At 39.8% G+C, this 21,284-nt stretch overlaps 1 protein-coding gene across 8 annotated transcripts in view; it reads left to right on the forward strand.

Moving 5' to 3' along the window:
• NRIP1 (nuclear receptor interacting protein 1) overlaps positions 1-21,284 on the forward strand; it is an 80,504-nt gene that overhangs the window by 17,717 nt on the left and 41,503 nt on the right. Inside the window, exon 3 of one of the 8 annotated variants that reach the window (XR_008820069.1) lies at positions 11,882-12,837. The exons of 6 other annotated variants lie outside the window; for them this stretch is intronic. The gene's annotated coding sequence lies outside the window, so the exon portion shown is untranslated. Of the gene's footprint in view, positions 1-9,949; positions 12,838-21,284 lie in introns of those variants that run through there. One more of the 8 variants, XR_008820067.1, reaches the window with a different exon arrangement.

The following is a 21,284-nucleotide window of genomic DNA, read 5'->3' on the forward strand; positions in this document are numbered from 1 at the left end:
ATTAAGATAAGGGCAAATATCCCTATGATTTTCTCTTGATTTAATCAGTAGACTAACTAAAAAAAAAAAAAAGTGTAAATATAAACATAATTCATAAACTCACTTTTCTGAGTTTTTCACTCCCTCATACGTGCACTAGTGACTAATGGTGTGTTCCAGCATTATTTCTGTATTTGTTATTTACAAGTGAGTCGCTTAAGATTGTGGAAATAACTGGTGATTATTAAAATGAGATCACAGAGGAGAAGGAGAAGGTATATTATCTTCTGTATGCTTTTATTAGCTCTCTTTCATTACCTTGAGTGTGCTATTTAAATAGTTTTTGAATATTGTTCATGTGTAATGTGTGCATAAAACATTTCCTTCTGGAAATGCATAAGTTGTTTATGTTTGAGTTGTTTGGTGACCATTGTACAACCAGGAGCCCATGGATTTGACCAGCACTGAATATTTTGATACTCTGTGGGCATAGCTTCCTCTCAGTTTACAAGTACTGTTTGCCATGCCTTGGGACTACATGTGTAAGTGATATAAGTCTGAACTAATGTCAGCTACATTTTTGAAGTTAGTTGAGGACCGTGGTTTAAAATTGACATCTTCTATTTAAATATTTTTGTCTTGGAGGCTCCAAGTATACTGGAAAGCATTTTTTTACTAAAAAACAAGTAATAAAATCAGTATTTCTGTGCCCGAGTGATAATACCCATGCCCCCTGCCCTCCATGTGTGAGATAAATTTGGTAATATATGTTTTAATATATTCCATGGCAATCATTGCATTCAATGGCGTTGTCTGTGGGCATGCTCATGGAACTAACTGGTGAGAAGCAAATCTATGAAGAGAATTTTGGCCTGTAGAGGAGAAGATACCTAAGCTGTCCTAGTCCAAAGGCAGAGCCCAGTATTTTTATCTGAGTGCAAAAGGAGAGTGTGGATGGATACGCTGGAGAATGAATGAGTTTGGTCTAGCAGTGGGCATTCTTTAGAGGTTTGGTTTTTGTTTTTGTGTGTTTGTTGGTTTTTTGTTTGGTTGTTTTTTGTTTTTTGTTTTTTTTTTTTTTAAAGATAGCATCCTTAGTTTCTGGAAAAGCCTGGTAAGGTGATACACGTAAGAATACAATAGAGATGTAAAGACTTACTAGTCCTAAATACTTGGAAATTGGAAGACATTATTACTTGTGTGACTGGAAATACCACTAGTTGAATTGAGGATATTGCCACAATTTGGCAGCTTAAATTCTGTGTGACTTGTTTGATTCTCTGTCTCTGTGGGTGAGAGGGGTAAGTCTTAATGAAAAAAATCTGTTACTTAAGGATGTGCAGATGATGGAAAACTTGAATAATCCCTTTGGGCTAGGTTGAGTATCCTTTAATTTTACTTCTTGTTTAAACAGTGTAGAGGGAAGAGCAACCATGTGGAGGGGAAGAGCGATAGCAGAGGGCAACTTGCTGCATGAAGCACGCTATCAGTGGGAGTGTGTGCAAGGCTTCAGGGGCACCTGGAGGCTGATTCGGGGGGAAGAAGAGGAGCAGGCAGGAGCACTGTAGCTTATGAATCCTGTCAGTGCCCTTCTGAACATGGGGTTTGCTCTGATTCCTGAGACTACAGACTGCTAGAAACCAGTGGGAAAGTGTGCCGCTCTGTGCATCTGAGAGCACCGCTGGAAGAAAGTTGTTTAACTCTGGTGTAGTGGAGAAGGTAAAAAATAGGGTGTTCCAGCTTGCTATATGCACTGACATCATTACGTAGGACTTGCAGAGTCTGTTCTGCACGGACACAACACCCACACTCCCCCGTTCTTGGTACTTTGTTGATATGATCATTGCCTTAATAGCTTTAAAGCATGTTTTTATAAAATATGTTTTATATTGTGTGGGAACTGCTCTGAGCCTGGCAGCGAGTCTAGGGCATGAATTCTCACAAGTGGAAAAGGAGCAAAATGTGATGTCGAACAAAAATTTATATGTAGTAGTTCTAGGCAGCAAAAGGAAGAAATGGTTCCATGCTCTATCTCCCAGCTCTGGGGAAAGGCTTTAATGTCCATCAGTGGCCTCTTAAGTTTTGGTCCACAGATACTGCTGATGTAAAGTAGCTCGCTAAATCCCCACACACCCACCCTTTAATCACGATTACAGGTTTGTTGGTGGTGGGTTGTGTTTTTTTTTTTTCTGTTTGCAAGTGGAATGTGAAGAGCTGGCCTAGTCTAAAGCAACTTACTCCTTAAATACTTCCCAGTGTCACCACTGGCTGGCTGAAGTCTTTCTTTCCTTTAAAAAGACATGTGTGCTATATAGAGACCCTTCTAAACAGAACTATATAAACAGCTTTGGTTAGAATTGGCACATTTGTGGGCTGTATCAAGGGTAGCCAAAGCTATAGAAGTTGAATTTTATCTAGCTAATAAAAAACTGGCAGAAGGTTTAGTTAGGTATTTATACTATAAAGGCTGTGGTGGGTTTATTCTGTTACAGAGATACTGGCTACTTTATGAATGAAGGCAGGTTTGCTTATTTGTATATATTTTTGGTTTTTTTCTGTAGAAGTTTGGGAACAGTGCTGTTTTTCTTCTTTTAAGCCTTGCAGCATTTAATTACATGGCTTTGGCACCTGCTGTAACAGAAGGTACATACACATACAGCATGCATGCTGTAGGAGGTTATGGGTCTTGGCCTGTAAGTGCTGTGCCTTGTTCCTGGGTGACTCCTTCCCGTTCTGTTTTTTCAGCTCTTAGTGGGGAAAGGGTGGGATGCAAAACTGTGGCGGGCTGACTTCCATGTCCTTGCTGCCTCTGGTGGTGGAACAGACAGGCTCAACAGGGATGTCTGGGCAGAGAGAGGGTAAAAAGTGTCCAGGCTCAAGTTTAAAAATTAATCTAGGAAGGACATTCTAAAAATAGATTAGACTGTGTGAACATACACCTGTGCAAAAGAGAAAGTAAAAGGTTTTGGTCCTAAAAGAGGCTTTTTAAAGGGGTAGCTGTAGGCATCTCTTGCAACACATCACATTGCATATTCATGATTCTTAAAAATATTTATTACTGTTACGAGGGAAACCTGTCTCTGCTTTCATTGCTTCTTGCTCTTGTAAGCTTTGAGACTGAGTGTAAGAGCATCAGGCTGAAGTGGAACACACCCAAATTCAGGGTAAATAGCCCTACTGCCAGCGGAAAGTGAGCTCTATATTTAGAGGTAAAGGCTGAATTTTTGACCAAACACTTGTTTTAATATGCTAACTAACATTTATTTTAGTTGTTCCTGTTAATATCTGTATTGCGGTAAATGTGCCTTTTCCAAGGAGGAGAGTCAGTCCCGTAACCATACTGTGCCCCAATTCCCAGGGGAGCTCAGCATGAAAATGGGTGAAACTGTAAGTTCTCCTGCAAGTTGGTGGTTTGGTTATTGTAGTTTCCTTTTGCTGGAATGTGTAGATTATACATATCAAAGGAAAAAGTGTCTTTTTTTTTTTTTTCCCCCCGCCCTGCCCCAGTCTGTGCTTTTTATTTCGTATGCTAATGATTGTTTTGTAATACAGGAACATAGAAATTGTAGGTGGAAGTAGCACTCCACTGTGTTTTGGAGCATAAAAACACGTGCAGGCACTGAAACAGAGTAAGAATGGGACTGCTAAAATTTTACAGGTGTGGGACTAAAATGTAGGGACTTACATGGGACTGAGCATCCAGAAGTGGCATCTGTGGCAAAAGTATACTCCATCCAGAGCCCTGTAGGCTTATGCCAGCGTTCCCGGCTGGATGTTTGGTCTAGTGCTGACAGAACACCTGGTTGTAGTTGCATGGAAGCATTATTTAACAGTAGAATATAATAGAATATAAGAAAAGACACTTGCATAAAACTAGCAAGAACGGCAGCATCTTGATGGCAGTGCACTCAGTTGAGGACAAAACTAAGACCAGGTAAGACAACAGATAACCCTCTCACCAGACATAGTCTTCATTCAGAAACAAATAGAGTAAGTATCCTGATTTTGTTTTTTCTCTTTTTTTCTGTTCTTTTGCTAAACTTGGAGATTAGAAGGCAACAGGAACCTGCCCAGTGCTTTAGTCTGAGGAATTGAAGTACTCCTCTTGCTTGACCTTGTAATGCAGAGGCAAATACTCTGTTACCTATGTGGCTAATGCAGCTGGGATTCAACATTGTTATCAGTGGGGGTTGTCTAGCCTCTGCTAATCAATTTTCATTTTAAACCTGTGTCAAATAATGTGAGATTTTGCTTGCACAGAAGGATGATGTTGTGTATGTGATGGAAAGCTTGGGCATATTCACTTAATTAGCTATGGAAGTGCCAGTGAATCCTTATCTGTAAAGACCAAGTGCTCAGATGGATGTTACAGCTCAGTTTCACTGAGCAGGGAAGTCCTACCCCTGGCCCATCAGTCCTGCCACTTCACTGGAACAGGCATAGACAGCAGTATTACCCTGGTGGGGGCATTTTAAGGAGGTGCACCTATTTGTCCTGTTACGAATACAAATGTCTGAGCTGTCTTCGTTACCTGAGCCAGCTTACTGTGCGATCAGGAAATAGAGTGCTGTCACTAATCAAAGAGTTGGGGCAGGGGGAGGATATGTAGGGAAAGGCTTGCACCAGGGCACAAGTGAAAGTAAAGGAAAGTGGGGTACTGGAAGTGATGATTTCTTTTATTTTTTTCTTTTATTGCTTGCCCCACCTCCCCCGCCCCACCCCACCCCCAGTGGGCTCACCTGAGCCTATAGGCAAACGATGAAGAACAGCAGCAAGAGATAGATAAATAAAATGTGAATTACATATATTAGGTGAATCTCTGAACAAGACAAAAGAGTGTTTCCTTCCAAGAGACTATCAGTGTTGGAAGCGTTCTGTTTTTTTGTCATGTTGTTCCCCGCCCTCACCTTTTATTTTGTCCTTATTTTCCAATTTTATTTATTTTTAACACTTCTCCAAAGTAAAGAAAAAAAAGAGATAAATTCAAGTACAGGTGTTTTTGAGTCAGGCTTATGAGGTGTTAACTTCTAGTTTTGCTAAAGGAAATTTTATTAAATGAGAAGTCTGACTCATATGTGTTAACGTTTTTTCATTACAACATGTAGCTCTGTACTATGGTTAGTAAGTGACTGTTCCAGCCTGGTATTATATGAAATGGCACATATTACCACAGTAACTTTTGAATGCATTGGATAGTCTAAACAACAAGAACAAACCCCACAAAAATTACCAAAAAAAATAAAATTGGATTTATGAAGACCACTCATTTCATGTAAGTTTTGTAACAGCAGGTGAAGAGGCCAGGCCTTAAATTACTTAGACGTTTGTTTACAGGATAAAGTGGAACAAACTTCTGAAATTCCAATTCCAACTAACAAGTCAGTCTGTAATCCAAAAGTACTCTGCAGGCAGAACTAGTAGCCATCCATGAAAACGTTAGTATAAGATAGATAAGATTAGATAAGAAACATCTAATTCCGTAAGCTCGGGTTCATGAGACATTCCTGACTTGGAAACAAGGAAAAACGTTCTTAGCGAGTAAACAAAATGGAAATACACTTTTTAGTTTACCACTTTATAGGTTTTTTCTTTAAAAGACGGTAACTTTTTTCTAATATTAGTGTTAAAGTATTAAAATTTATTTAATAGCTTAGAAAACATACACTGTTTTAACTAATATTCTTGGGGAGGTGGGGCAAAAGCAAGCAGTGTCTGTTTTTCAGTTAATAGTGTTCTATATAGGAATTAATTCTGTACTTGTTACATTTGTCTAGAAATGCTGATGGCACGTTCATTGAAAAGAGCTTTGAAAGACCAGCTTCTCTGCTGCTGAAAAACAAGCATTTTGTTTTTTAATACCCTAACGTTTTATTAACAACTCATTGTAACTCTTCTGAATCAAAATGAGATGAATATCCCTTAAATGCTCTCCTCCTGTTTTGTGTATGTGTACGCTGTAGAATTGTCACTAGCAGCAGTAGGAGAGAGATGAGGGTCGAGGGCTCTAGGGTGCCGTTGCACTGAACTGATAAATCTGTGAGCAGGAATGGGCGCGTCCAGAGAGGTGTGTCGCAAAGGGACGTAGATGTGGGGTTGCGTAGCTGCGGTTTCAGCATCACATTGAAGAGCCCCTTTCCGCCTTTCTCCTTTTTAGCCATCTGAAGGACCCCTGGACAGTCCTGGTGTCAGGGTTCTCTGCTTGATGCAGACGGGCAGTTCCAGGCTGTGCAAAAGCAGAGTGAAACCTTGGCCTGTTCCCCTATAGACGGTTGGAGTGTAGCTGGCAGCAACATGGAACGGGACTGAGCAAAGAACACTGCAAAGATCTGCAGTTCTGCGGGCTTTTTTCCTTTAAGACAGGAATTGGACTTGCTGAGTGGTATTCTTGGTTCCTGCCATCAATCTTTTATCCGTGCAGCTGTTGTCTGCGCTAGGAATTTGTGTACGTGCTACCTGTTCGATATGCAGTGTTCCAGAGCTTTGCTCGGGAGGCTGTAGGAGACCTATCACAAAGTATTGATGTCCTTGTACGAATGAAAGAGCAGAAAAGGCACAATTGCTTATTTCCAAATTAAAAAAAGCCTCTTGAAGAACATTAATAGGTTATCAACACTGTTGACTGCAAATGTGGATGTAAAATCATAGAATATCTTGAGCTGGAAGGGACAAATAAAGCTCATTCAGTCCAACTCTGCTCCTCACAGAACTACCTAAAACTAAACTGTATGACTAACAGTGTTGTCCAGATGCTCCTTGTGACAGGCTCGCTGCTGGGACCGCTTCCCTGGAGAGCCAGTTCCAGTGGCCGACCACCCTCTCAGTGAAGAGCCAAAGTCTGGTGTCAAAGAAAAACCTTTTCTTAATGTCTTGATGGGTAAGGGAAAGATGTGCTCTAGTTCATAAGCCCTGGGGGATTCATCCGGGTTTCTCCCACTGATACAGGCAGATTGTGGTGATTGATTCCTCTTGGCCTATGTTGAGAAATACCATGTACTACTTACTACAAATACTTTCAGGGTTAGTTTTGGCTGTTGCTGTATTTGAACGTTTTATGCCTTACCTGGGTCTGCAACAGTATGCACTGTATAGAACAGAAAAACAAAATTAAGGCATTCTTTTTTAGAGTTTTGTTTGGGCTTTTTTGGATGGATGAGGGGGTCGTGTTTTTGTGGGGTTTGGTTTGGGGTTTTTTTCGGTTTGCGCAGCGTTGGTTTTCGGTGTTTCTGGTTATTTTTTTTGTTTGGGTTTTTTTGTTTGTTTGTTTGGTTTTTTTTTTTTTTTTTTTTAAGGCACTGGCTAGCTTTTTAGAAGATCCTTGACACAATTTTGCATTTGGTCCAGGATTGTTATTCAGAACATTTGGACAAAGTGTTAGGTATCTTTATGGGCTAAAGAGCTTGTGTTTTTTTGGGGGAAAGTCTTTTTGTGTTCTCATTGGGCAAACCAAGCTGTCAGTGGTCCAGAGTACTGCATATGCTGTTAATTGCCAAACAGTTGACCGATAAATTACTTCTTCCAAATATTGTTCCTGCTTTGAAAGTCTATTTGGACACCTGTATTGCTAAATTTTTGAATAAAATAATACAAATATTGTTGGAATTGCTATAGACTTTTGGTTTTCCAGCTGTGTTTGGGTCTACATAGCTATCAGTTTGTATGCTAAATACCAGCTTAGGGTCTGTTGCTTGAGCTATTCTATTGCAGCACTGTAAAGAAGTTTTATAACAGTACGAATGGGCACTTAACTTATATTTGGTTTGCAAGGAACTTAAAAAAGTACAGTCAGACTCTAATATAGCTATCTATAATAAAATTATTTTTTCTGGCACTTGGACATTTAAAAAGCATTAAGATTCAGCAGTGCTTAAATGCAAAGGAAAATATTGATTACAATTTGGAAACCTGCTACGAGTTATGGAGTACAACTATATATTTTCATCTTTTACTCTTTAAAAATTAATCTGTTCCTTTTATGTCAGTTGTATAAAAGGCCATGTTATTTAAGTTCTGTGGATAAGTAAGGTGAGCCACTGGTTGTTTTCAGTTTCAGCTGTAGCTTTGGAAATACATGGATTGCAAGCGCTTGTGGAGTTGCCTCTTCTTTACATGAACTCTATGTACCTTAACATTTTCTTCATCTACTGTAAGATATACTTTGTAAATAATTGGAAAAATATGTAGAAGGAGATACCCTTCAACATGAGCAGTGGTTCCAGAATCTGACCTTTGCATCGGCCATGATGGTAACTCCAGGACTGAAGATGTGTATTTGAATGCTCTCTCTCTCTCGTTTGCATTAGTAAGGTGCATTCTCAAAATTACTACTGATCCTAATCAATCATCTTCCCCTAAAAAAATAAATAAATAAATTGTGGGAGGTTGTTGGTATCAGGTGAATATTTGAGGTTTTGAAATCCTTTAGTCTGGTCTTTGCCTCATCAACAGTGATAGCTTTGACTACTTTGTTACTGTGTGGTGTGTGTCTGTCCATCCCCTCCCAAAAACTCGTAGATGTTTCTTTGTGACTCTTCCTGGAGTGCTGATCCATCTTGCTACCACTTTCGCTGTCTCCAGATTCTTCTTCAGCACCGTTACCTACTTTGCCTTCAAAAAAAAAAAAAAATCACTGTTCAGTCACTTTCATTTCATATGGTAGTCCAACAGAATTTTTTTTTAATTTTCTGTCTTTTGTAAACAGAAAATTCAAAAGTGCCATCCTTTTCTTTGGGAGTGTTTTTCTTGTTTGGTAGTCTGTTTCTTGTTTTTTTGGTGGGTGTTTTTTGTGGTGGTGGTGTGGGTTGGTTTTTTTTTTTTTTTTTTGGTTTGTTTTTTTTAAATTTTAAATTCTGTTTTCAGCCAACACTTTCACACGTGGTGGTGTACAGCACTTGTTGGCTTCTCTGGATAACTGAGAATCACCCCAGTCTTGTGCTCTCGCCAATAAGAAAACAACTCAGTTTTCCAGATCCTCTTTCCTTTCCTGTTGGACATTGCACATGCTTTGCCTTCAGAGTATGTAGACATAAAAGTGGCAGGAAACAGAGGTAAAGCACTAAAGGCAGGTGGCATGAGTTTGCTAGTAATTGAAGTGTTTCATCTGTCCCTTTATATAAGCGTGTTGTAATTTGCTGGTTTTTCTGAGGTGATGTATAGGGAGCAGCCTCCCAGCCTTCTGCACCAGGACGCAGAAGAGCGTACCTAGGGGGGTTCCGTGTCATGCAGGCAGTCGCTGCCATTGCGACCTCCCCGCGAGGCTGCAGGCTAGCCGGCTCTTGAGGCTGCGCTTGGTCGGTGCTGTGAAGCTGCAGTTTGAGAAGTAGGCAGCTCCCTACGCAGAGAGGGCATGGGTGGTAAGAACATGCTTGGGCAGTTCTTCAACAGCTGTGTTGGCTTCCTTTTGGCTTCTGGGTACGATTCAAGGTTTCTGCCTTGATTGCTTTTCAGTCTAATGTGACTTGAGCTCTGGCTGAGAGGTTGCCTCCTTTTTTTGATCCAACATAGCAATTAATGTCAACGGGGATACTTGACCTAGATCATCCTGGGTTTTAATGTCAAGTAGCCATTGGCAGGAAGTTCTTTGAGAAGGACTTTTGACTGTGGAATGCACTCCCAACCTGGTCTGGTGGGGCTGGCTTGCTGAGTGGGCTTAGTGCCAGGCGTATCCCATTTCTTTGCCTGTGGAGATGAGGAATTGTTTGGTGCTTCTGTTCTCCTTCGCCCCTGAAGAAAGACAGGTTAATGTGGGTTTATAATCACTACACTAAGATTTTCCATTTGAGCCGTATGGGAAGGCAAGTGAAGTGTGTTTCAGAGAAAAAACAGCATACATGCCTTTATACATAAAAGGGCTTTTTCCCTGAGAGAATTTAATTGAACATTTTGCATGAAATGAAAGCAAAAGACGTTTCCTCACACAGACCAGTTTGAAAGTACAGCAAGTTAAATTTAGGTAAGTGCTATTTTCTTTCAGCTTTGTGGAAGACTCTGCAGTTCACTGCCAGACACAGAAGGCTTCCTTCTTGCTGGAAAGGAGATCTGTCAAACCATTAAACCCATCACCAAGTTCTTCAAGCTTAAAGTACCCTCCCCAAGCCTCACAGCTGAATAGACTGTGATAAGGCTTGCTCTAACCCTCCAAAAGGTGTTTGATGCTTTTTTCCTAGCCATGCCATTTGTCATGAGGTTGGTCGGTTCCGTGAAGAAAGATGTTCAGGAGCAAAACGAACTTTTGAGAAGGAAGGCTTTTGTCTGGAGTGCTACGTGACAACTGCCCACTGAAGCTGGAGCGAACTGTCGGAATATAAATACAGTCATAGCTTTGGCCTGGAAAAACTCTGTGCTCTAGCAGCTACTGTGAGATGTCTGAACGCTTACTGGCAAATGCCCAACAGCTAACCAAGACAACTGTGGCTGTAGAAGGATACGAAGGAGGAAGAGGGGGGATAAATTTGATCTAAACCCCAAAACTTTAGTTCAGGGAGATGGGACCCATTTCTAACGATACAGCTACATCATGCCTCTTCTTGCTTAGTTGAGAGACTGCCTGGTCCTACAGCTTGCATGTCTGCTTTGGGCAGGGTAGAGAAAGTCTAACCACCTCCCTTTCCTGAACATGTTTTAGCACTTTTCCAGTCAGTCTGGCTTCTGGAGAGCTTTGGGACCACAGTTTAAGAGACGAAAGGAGAGAAATTAAAGAGGCTAGAAAAAAGGAAAAAAAGTTGCTTGTTTCTGGAAAAGGTTAGGGATAAAACAGAAGTAGAATTAGGGAACTTAAGAATATTCATAATTTTAGTTCTTTACTATCTAATAAAAATAGGGACTCTGTAAGGAAAAATAAGAGGTAACATGATAAACCTGATCAGGTGGCTTGATTCAAAGTCAACTGAAGAGTCCCTGGTTTCAGCGGATTTTGGGTCATGCTTTTTTTTTTTTCTTTAAGTGCAGAACAAAAGAAAAAAGGCTTAAGAAATGAAAACTTAAAGGAAATAAACTAGAAGAAAATATATGGGTCACACCTGAAGGGAAGGATCTTTTGGTAAGTGTTTTTTGAAGACTGGTAGCGAAGAGAGGAAGTTTCTATGCTAATGAGAAAAGTTACTACCTGGAGTGAGGCAATTCTTGTGACATCTGAGGGGAAAAGTACTGAAGGAGTAAGTGGAAGCTGCTGAGCTGAGTATGTTGAAGTAAACATGCTAACTGGTGTTTGTAACTAAAAGCAGTGATGTGGAGCACTGGTGTTACCCACTAGCAGGCATCCACTTTGCTGAGTGGGAAACTCTTGAACTTACATGATTGGTATGAACTTACATGGATGGAGGATGAAGATGGTGCTAGGACAGACATAGCATGGGATCTATCTCATCTGAGGTATTGATGTCTACCTTTTGAAAGTGGGGGGGAAGAGCCTGTATATATTCAGCAAAGAGATATAGGAACCCTGTAGAACTCTTAGCAGGCAGGGTATAGACACAAACGCTTTTAGGGTGTGATTCATTTGACCTCCTTTAGACATGTGCTATAGGATGAGTTCAGTAGAGGAGTGTAGTAGTTCTTACGGGCTCTAAAGGGAGACTAACATGACTTGTTCAGATACAGACACCTATACTGTAAAACATCTTTATTTGATCAAGTGAATTCTGGCTTAGCGTCCCCATCTAAGAATGGAAAGATAAGGGCACTCTGTTACTATGGCTTATGGTTAAGTGTTAGATTCCCCCCATCCTAGTTGAGTAAAGACACAACACCTTTTTGAAATGGAAGGTGGCATTCCAGGGCCTCCTGAGATCTGCCCAGACAGGGCTAACAATTCATGCTGAAGCGTTGCAAAGGCATCGCCCTAGTGCCATCTGTTTATGGGCAGCAGAAGCAAACCTGTTGTGACTCCTTGATCCTCTTATGTCAGTGTACATGGATGCCAATGGTGGAATTTTGTACAAGGCTCCTGGATCCTGCAGCATCACTGGCAAGATGTGAGCACGTGTGTGGTTTACCCAGCTCTGAAGCAGGAAGCACCTTCAAAGAGCTGGAAGTAGTAGCCTGTTGAATTGCCTCTGTCGAGCAGTGATTGATTTACAGGTGAGCGTGCATAGATGTGACAAGTGGTCAGATGGTGAGCTCCACAGGGACACTATTACTGGAGAGCAGAGGGTACGTTCTGGTGACAGGCTTGGTGCTTACCTGTAAATCACCTAGCACGTGTTTGGTGGGCCATGGAAAGTAAATGATTTATTGAAGCTGGTTCCTGGGTGAAACTGGAGTGTGGTGCTGTATTATTAAATAGGGCCACATAAACCATAAGAACTTACGTTTTGTTATTACCAAAAGTCAGTAATCTTAATCTGTTGTTTGGACTATAAGTAATGTGCAGAAGTCACGATTCTTTCACTTGTTTCTATCACATCCATACAAATCTGTTTTTATTACTTCAGGGCTTTGAGATTTTTGTTTATGCTGCAGAACTCCTAAATAAATAAATAAGTATGTGTATCTTTATTTTATTTGCAAACTCCATTGAAATTTTTTCCTGCGCTTTATTTGGAATACCAGCATGTTATGTGGTGGCTGCAGTATTCTTTCCTTGGGTATGCAGTATAATTGATATCTCTGGAACTGAAGTTAAAAAAACCCAAACAAACAAAAAAACCAAAACCCGAAGAACTTCAGTATTCTGTTATTGTGAAATGTGTTCAATGTAAATTTTTCAGGAATTTTTGATATGAAAGTCAAAAAAATCCAGTTTTGATTTAAGTTTTATTAAAATTGAAGGCACTGGACTAATCCTTTCTTAAGAAGAGGAGAGGTGACAAATTTAGTGTTATGACTATTACGAAATACTGTATTAAAGGAGTTTTAAAAGGTAGCCTTGTTGAGTGTCTTTATTGCAAAAAAACCCAAAACCCAAGAAACAGATCATTCTCATTATTACACCTATTTTCTTAAAGTACTCATTGTCTCTGTGCAGGCTTATTTTATAATGTATGCATCTGGTAATGAAAATAATAATTAAATTCTTTCACAATGAAACTGTGATTGGGGGGAGGGTGGGGGCGGAGGAAGCTCAAATAATACTAGCAGCTGGATTCATACCCAGTAAAGATAGCTAATTGACTAGTAAGGCTGATTCTTCACGTAACGTATTTTGAAGCGGTGTTCTCTTTTTCTAATTGGCACTCTGTATTTGGAAATGCACCACTTCTTTCTCCCCCAATTATTCTTCCCTTAATTTTCTTTTTCCCCCTTTCCTGCTTTCCCCCCTTGCCCCTGGCCTGTCTTCTCTCCATCCTCATATACGCGCTCTGACCTTCATCCATTGAGGAATTGCTCTTGTACTGGGGCTGTGAGTGACGCAGGCACTCACTTGGAAGTGTTGGAAGAAGATGCTATTGAGGAGGTTGGAGGGGTCTGAGGGAAGGTGCCTTTGTTGGCCCAGAACATGCCTGGAGTGATGAGCCATGCTGTGTGACCAAGCCCAAATAAAGTCTCTCAATCCTGGGAAAGACAAGGATGTAATCTAGAGCTGAGTAGCAAAACCAGACTGATGGACTGATGTGGATTAAAATACAGCTATTTGGGTGTCCGCATGCTGATTGAAATGCAGGCAATGATGCAACAGTTGTGTTGCAACATGGTGACTAAAAGTATTGGGATTAAATCTGATTTACCTTTTTAGTTTTTAATCTCCTTGCTTTTAATTTTGTTATTGCTTATTTTATTTGGGATGTTGTGCTTTCTTCGTGTGTTTTGTCGGATTTTTCTGAAACCTCGTCTTTTCTTTTAAATATTTTTTTTTTTTTGGCCTTCGTTTATACTACTTGGCCCAACAGTGTCCCTAAGCGCTGTCTACGCTCCTGCATATCCTCTGCATCTCGTCCAAGGTATATTCAAACAGGTCTACTCTTGAGTAAGGTCTTGAATATTACAGGAACAGCATCAAATGTTTTGAGAGCTTAGGACAAACTTCTGACAGTGCCCAGGCTCAGCACAGCCCTGGAGATCTCTACTCATGTCGCCTTGCAGGCACAGATTAAAGCTGAAATATTCTCACAGCCTTGGACTGTGTAATGATTCCCTGTGTGCAACAGAGGGAAGGAAGATGAGGTGGGAAAGACATCAGACCTGGCTGGGTACACGGGTTTCAGCTTGGGGCAGCTGTAGCATCTTTTCAGGATGCCTTTCAGTCATATCTGAAGCTTGGGGTTCCCTGAGTCCATATAAAAAGTGATTTTCGGGAAGGCTGGTCCAATTCATACATGAGTGCTGCACATTTGGTATGGTGTCAGTTTTCCCTTTTTGAGATTAATCATTGTAGCATTTTAATAAAATGGATGTACAGCCTACTTTTTTAATGAAGGCAAATGGCGTACAATATTAAAGACCTAAAAGATGCACTAAAATGATGGCATGTAATATTACAAGACTTACCTTGCATGAACAAAAGGCAAAGTGACTGTTTTTGAAGTTGCTGTTCCATCATTAACTTGGAAAGTAATTTTGGGCTTTCTGGAACTCATTTAAACTTTCTGCTTCAGTCACCACCTGTAGTAGTTTATGCCACCACCCTTAGCATTAAGTACTTGCTGCAGGACCTATCTATTTACTTGTATTTTCAATCGGTTGCTTTATGTAATGTTGAAAACCTCTGAGTCACCCCAAAATATTTTCTTTCCTGATGAGAAATCAACCTGATCCTTTAACCTCTTCATTACAAATGTCTGAGGCCATTTATCACTTTCTTCTTTTGTAGTCGACATCTCTATCCTTATTTGGATCAAAAATGAGAATCAACAATTTTTCTTTTCTTTGCCTGCAACAGCTGTATCCTTCACATTTTTATTACTTTTTTTTTTTAGTGTAGATTATTTAAAATATACTCCCTCTCATACCTTCTCCCAGAGCAAACTTTTCCAGAAACTGGGGGGGCGACAGGGATGGAGCAGGAGACATGGAACTTGGTGATGAAAAGCCAAGTGTGGTGTGGCAAAATTGGAGTTTCATCAGAGGATTTGCAACTATGTATGCCCATTGCAAAAGCTTTGTTGGGCAAGATAGAATGTGATGGAAAACAAACTCTGGAGTTTGGTTTCTGCTTTTCTCTTTGGCTGTTCCAGGAGAAGAGGGTTACAAAAGCAGAAACCAGGTGCTCAGCTGTGCTGGTAGCTGCTCTGGAGGGGTGGACCAGCAGACCTCATGTCTGACCTCTTGCCTGCCAGCCTCTGTGGGAAGCAGCTTCCATCATCTGGCGTAGCTTCCCTCGCCAGGGAACAACCCCTCCCTTCTCCAGGGAACAGCGGTGTTCAGCCTCCTGCCCTCCCTGGCTCTGTCACAGACATCACACAGGGCAACAGGAGTGCTCTGGCTGAAGGACGTCACTGTTAGAAATAACTAAAAACTTCTGCATCTTTCTCCATGTAAAGCCATCATACATGCATCAAGCTTTGCACTGCTGAGAACTTTTTTTCTTAAAATGAGTCTTATTTTGAGAGTGTGCAGTAGGAGACTGCCTGCTTAGTGGTTTTCTGTACATGCACGAAACTAACGGTTATGATGTGTTACATCTGACTAAAGGAAAAAAATCTCTTATGGGGACATGATCAAGTTCAGTATTACTTGTTAAAACTTCTGAACTGTGTTTAAAGAGAGCATGGGGATGCTTTGTCCTATCTACTTTTTTTTTTGGCAACAAATAGGAGAGCGTAAATGCCATGGGCAGCTTGTAAAAGAGCTCACCCATTTCTGCCATGTGGTGATAGACCCAGAAACCAGAGCTCAAACCCATGTCCAGGTTTGTATTGTGCTTTTAGTGAACTTCTGAAAACTACTACTTAGAAACTGAAGCCTTAACTGCTATAGTGGAGAAGCTCAACCCTAAGTACAGAAGGAAACTAGTCAGAGGTTTTGGCCCTTTCCTGCCATTTTTCTTGTATGTGGTCTATATAACGTGTGTAACATAACTGGTGTTTCTGTGTTGGTAAATGACAGTGTGACATGTATAAGTCATGTTAGTGGTTGTAAGAAAGTGTGACTTTAGAAGCCATTTAAATTGAAAGCATTTTATTAGATTTAGTTCCTGTTTCAAACAGCTCAGAAGTGGAAAGTTGTTTTTGGATTAAACAATTTTGTATGTGTTGTTTACCATTATGAAAGACTAGTAAATCCTGTTTCCATGTGGGATGGTAAATTTTTGAGTAATCATTCAAGTTAATTTTAAGTATACCTTTTGGTTGGGTGTTTAGGGGGTTTGTTTTTTTTTTTTTTTTTGTTTTGTTTTGTTTCCCCTACGCCACTGATACTCAGCTTTCTAGAATGAATTATGTTCTTGTGGGACATCTCATACAGTTCATCCCAAAAAAACCCTATTGGAAAGGGGTTGTTTTATTTTTTTAAAATAACAGAATACATTCTAGTAGCTTTGTTGCAAAACCATATACCAGTGTGCCTTCATGGTTCTTGAAACAATGCTTTTTCTCATTCATTTGCATTCCTTGATTTTACTATCTACCTAAGAAATGGGAAGTTCTTTGTATTTCTGAGGATGGTTGGCTGGTGTCTGTGAAATGTATTTTTTTTTTTTTTCACTTTTGTTAGGCGTCATCATTCATCTGCTCTTGAGTTTGTGGACTCAGTTTTGCAAGTTTTGTGTTTGTACTGTCATCCATCTGTCATACACACACATCTCATGACTAATAGTCCTGTGATTAGATTTCTTCTGCTTAGGTTCAATCACTATTGTCCTTGTACTTACCAATCTACGTGCTTGTTTATAAGGTTCAGTAAAATAGAGAGTATGATTCCATAGGCAAAATGATTTTCCTTATATTTATTTTTGGAACCTCCTGCTGATAAATGGAAAAAGCTGTGCCTAGAAGCTTACCTGATTGTTACTAGAAATTCTAACCCTTACATTTCAGAAAAGTTTGTTAATAAGGCACAGAATAACTCAGTCCTGTTACTCGTATTTGATGACAAAGAAACATCTGCTTGAAGAGCTTACAGTGACCCAGTTTAAATAGTCTGGACTGTCTAAAACCAGTTCTATGGTATCAGGGTGGATTTTTTTTTCCTTTCTCGTTTTGAAAGAATCAAAGATAAATGTCTCTCACATTAAGGAGATGAGCTATAATAAAACATGTATGGATAATGTGGCAGCAGTCCAAGAGCATTAGTATGCATGCCCTGATCGAGTTGTGGTGGCAGCTAGCAATCACTCTCAATTTACAGTTAAATGTTACTCGGTGAGCATGGAGAACCTTCCTCAGTGAACTGTGCATGTTTTGGAAGGAAGAAACTCATCCCGGTTTCAAGGCATTTGTTGCCTGGATTGGTGTGAAACCTGTTGATTTGGAGAACTAGTGCCCAACCTCTCCAGGAGAGGGTCTGGGCTGCAGAAGACTGGGGATGCAGCATGTATGTGTTGTAACAGGAACATATGGGTAATATGCAGTCTTGCTGACACAGGACTAGTCATACTACAGACACGGAGCAAAATTTCTGTCTGTTAACACGCGTATGACAGTTATGTGAGCACCATCACTCCTGGATAATTTTGGTTTTTTGATAGAGAGGAGGCTGCAGGTTTTTATGAAACATAGCGATGGGAAATCAGGTGTGAGAGAATTCCCCTGGCCCTTGCCAGCTTCCTTCCTATATCTAATTAGTTATTGGGGAGGACAGCAAGGAGTGGGGGGCTGGGCAGGTAAATCATTACAGTGGATTGGATATGGCCAGCAAGTTGCAGCTGGGGCATTATGGTTTGGATTGCCAAAAAAAAAAAAAAAAAAAAAAAAGAAGAAAAGTTTTATATGAGTTCCTGACTCTGCTTGCCTTGAAAGACACGTAAATGAGGCGTTGGTGGTTATGTTTAAAGACCAGGTTCTTTTTCTGTTCTTGAGTAGAGGCTTTTGGAGGATCTTAGTAGTTTCTTTTCCATTATTATCTATTTATTCCCTTTGCTTAGGGCGGGAGTAATCTTTACTGCTTCTCTGCATTATTACATGCTGCTTGCAAGTGTTCAGGCTTTTACTTTATTATCCTTCGGAGACTCTTTCACGGAGAAATGAACCTTGATGTTGGGTGGTAGTGAGCATGAATATTCCAGAGCCAAACTGCGCCTGCTGTGGAAAACCTCATACATAAGAAGAGAATTAAGGGAAGGAAATTTTCCACAAGGTTCTTTGCACAGGTATTTCTCATCTGTTCTTTACATTCTGATGGTGAATGCAACAGAGCAGAGAAGGCTGCTTCATGGGCATGGGAGATCCTTTCGATAATGTTGGGATACACGACGTGGAACCATCTGTGTAGGTCAACTCTCCGTACAGTTGTGTGATCTGTCAGTTATCTTACGCTTTTGGGTGGGTGCTATAATGTTAATTTTGCTCTTGTGACCAAATAAATTGGGTCCTTTTATTTTTTTCAGTGGTCAATGCTTTGTTGATTGGTGATGCTTTAATTGATGCTTGTTAATGATCATATGCAGAACACTGGGAGGAGGAAGGGTTTAAGGTTTTATGTCATTTCTCTCCCTAATATGGCGGATACATTATGCACTGAAAGTTGAAACACCTGTAGAAGGACATCTGATATTTATGTATACAACTTTTATAAAGGATGTAAATTATATTTAGAGTAGCAACCAAAACATTCCACCTCCTTTATCTTTTTGAAATTGCTACTCGGTTTGCTTTTTCCCAATATTGCATTTCTGCTTATCTGCGCTTTCTCAGTAGTCGTTCACTTGTACAGCAGGGAAGGTGAAATAATGGAATAATGTTATTTTTCATGATTATGGATGTTATATACATTTCTAGTAGCTGAAATCATTTTTTGTGATGTTAATGTAAGTTTGGAAAGCTGAAGAAGTTAATTGTAAGTTGCTTTTTGGTTTTGTTTGAGGAAAATAATGGTTCTCAAGGTATTTTAATTTAGCAAATCTGTGGTTTTATGTAGATTTATGCCTTCTGAAGAATGCATTTCATGTCTGTGTTTGGCGCACACACACATGCTGTTAGTCATCCATAAATGAAAGTAAGTGAAAAGTGCAAAGGTTTTGTAAATGTTTTGAAATCTTAGGATGCATTTATAAAACTTGTGAAAGCTTCATATTTCTGATTCTCTAAATCAATCAACCTGAAGAGTGGTGGTGGGGATATTTGTACTACTGCTAAATCATCAAGAATTAGACAAACTTGAACGGACCGTTTCACACTTTGAGAAACTGGAGTTATGTTTTGTGGTGTGCACTAATTACAAACTTAATGTGTCTTCTGAAAAAGCAGAACAATTTTAGTGTGCTCCATATTTTCCTAACCCAGGAGTTTGGCAAGATCTGCTGTAGCTTAAAAAATGGTTATGGGTATGGAGGTGTTGTACATTCATTTTATAAAAGCAGTGTGTTTGGGCTGAGAGTTTGTTTACTACAAGAGAAATGAGAGGCTTTGTTTCTAAAAGGGTCTATCTAACCTTTCATAGAAAGGGAAGAGAATGGTTCAGGATAATTGCTTAAGAACTTTTATTTCCCTTGGTTTTTGGTTTTTTTTTTTTTTTTTTTTTTTTTTTTTTTTAAATTTAAAAGCATTGCTTCTTCTGATGACTTGGCCCATACCTAGGCTTACAGCCCTGGCTTTGACTAGGAACAGGATAAATCTCATTTGCTCTTACTAAAGTTTCTGTTGACTTTAATGGAGATGTAATACCGCTTCCGAGTTACATGGTAGGAGATATGAGGTCTAAAACTTCCAAAGGTACTAGAGATTCATAAACATTTGGATTTCTAAGGTTGAAAAAAGAAAGGGGAGCCTAATATGTTGCAAACTAGGATATACAGCAGTAAAGTGGAAATCCCTGGCTTGAGTATAAGGCAAAGCACCTGCAATCCTAAAGAATGCTGTGAAGTGAAATAACAAAACAGTAAGAGAATGCATGTGGTAGGTGGGTTTCTGACACTCTTGCTGGCTGAAGAACAGGAGGGGTTTGAGTCACTGTATGATCTAGCAATTAGTATCACTGAAGATAAACCAAAGCGTGTTTGGGAGGAGGAAATGCAGTTGGCAACTGAGGACCCAAACAGCCTTGATAACCGGGAATCACTGCTGACTACTGTTGGCTGCAGCTATTTTGTTGGACACATGGCAAGGCTATTACAGTGTGATCATTGCTGGAACCGTGCAAATGTAATTCATGCTTCTCTTGGGCATATCTGGTTGTCAGCTTCTTACTCTCTTCTCAAAATGGCCTGGGGTACCAGGATAAGGTATGCATGTCTAACACAAGTGCACACGTGGAAATAAAGTGCATGTATACAAAAGATGCTTGCCTGCTAGACACTTCCAGTTTTTCACTTTCCATAACTAGCTATATTTTCTGTAATCAGTATTGCTGTGTAATGATACCTGAGATTTCCAAAGACAATAGAAAGTACTCTTTTAAGTACTCTAAACAAGAGTATTTGAAGGTGAATATTGGCAAAGTAATATTTCTGTGATGATACAGAGACCAATGTATTTGTTTAAAAAAAACCAAAAAAGTGTTGATTTTTTGTTTTGCCCAGGCTTGTGATATTTCTTCAGCAATCAAATGCTGACAAAATATTATTAATAATTAATACAGCACAATAAAAGGTGTAAAATCAGTGCTTACTTTTGCCTCCTCAATCCCACATCCTTAATTATAAGGATTAAGTGATACAGAAGCCTAAGGAGGTTGGTTGGGGTAATAAAAGAGAGGAATACGGAATCTTCTTTAACTTTACAAAACATAATATAAACCAACCTGTGGATTTTTTTTTAATATTGCAAATTATTGTTGAATGTAATTAGCTCCCCACCACACCCCCCTTTTAAGTACAAATGTGGAAGAGATTGTGTCTGGCAGAGCAGGGGAAGGAGCTCAAGGACCTGACTATGCTGGATGTCTTCAAAGGCTAAGAGTGCGAGCTGTGGCTTAGACTTGGAGATTGCTGGAGTTGAAACTGATTTTTATTTTTGTTACATCATGTTTATACCTTCCAGATATGGGTAGCTGCAGAGATTGAAGGCTAAATTAGAGCCATGGTAATAAAGGTAACCATGTAGAATTATTAAGAGACAACTGATTAAGGCAGCTTTAAAGGATGTTTTTCACCATGTAAAGATGTTTCCAGACATTACTTCGCTCTGAAATGCACTTTAAAAAATTCTCTCTTCTGCAGACAGCCAAAAAGCTGTGCTTGTGAATGTTAAAAATGACCTTGAGCAGAAGAACTCAAAGGTTGTTGGTGGCTTTGTACTGAATAAAATAAACTGGCACAGCAATGAGAAAAACCTGCAGTA

This window comes from Falco biarmicus, chromosome 2 (assembly GCF_023638135.1).
Source record: "Falco biarmicus isolate bFalBia1 chromosome 2, bFalBia1.pri, whole genome shotgun sequence".
Lineage (NCBI taxonomy): Eukaryota > Metazoa > Chordata > Aves > Falconiformes > Falconidae > Falco > Falco biarmicus.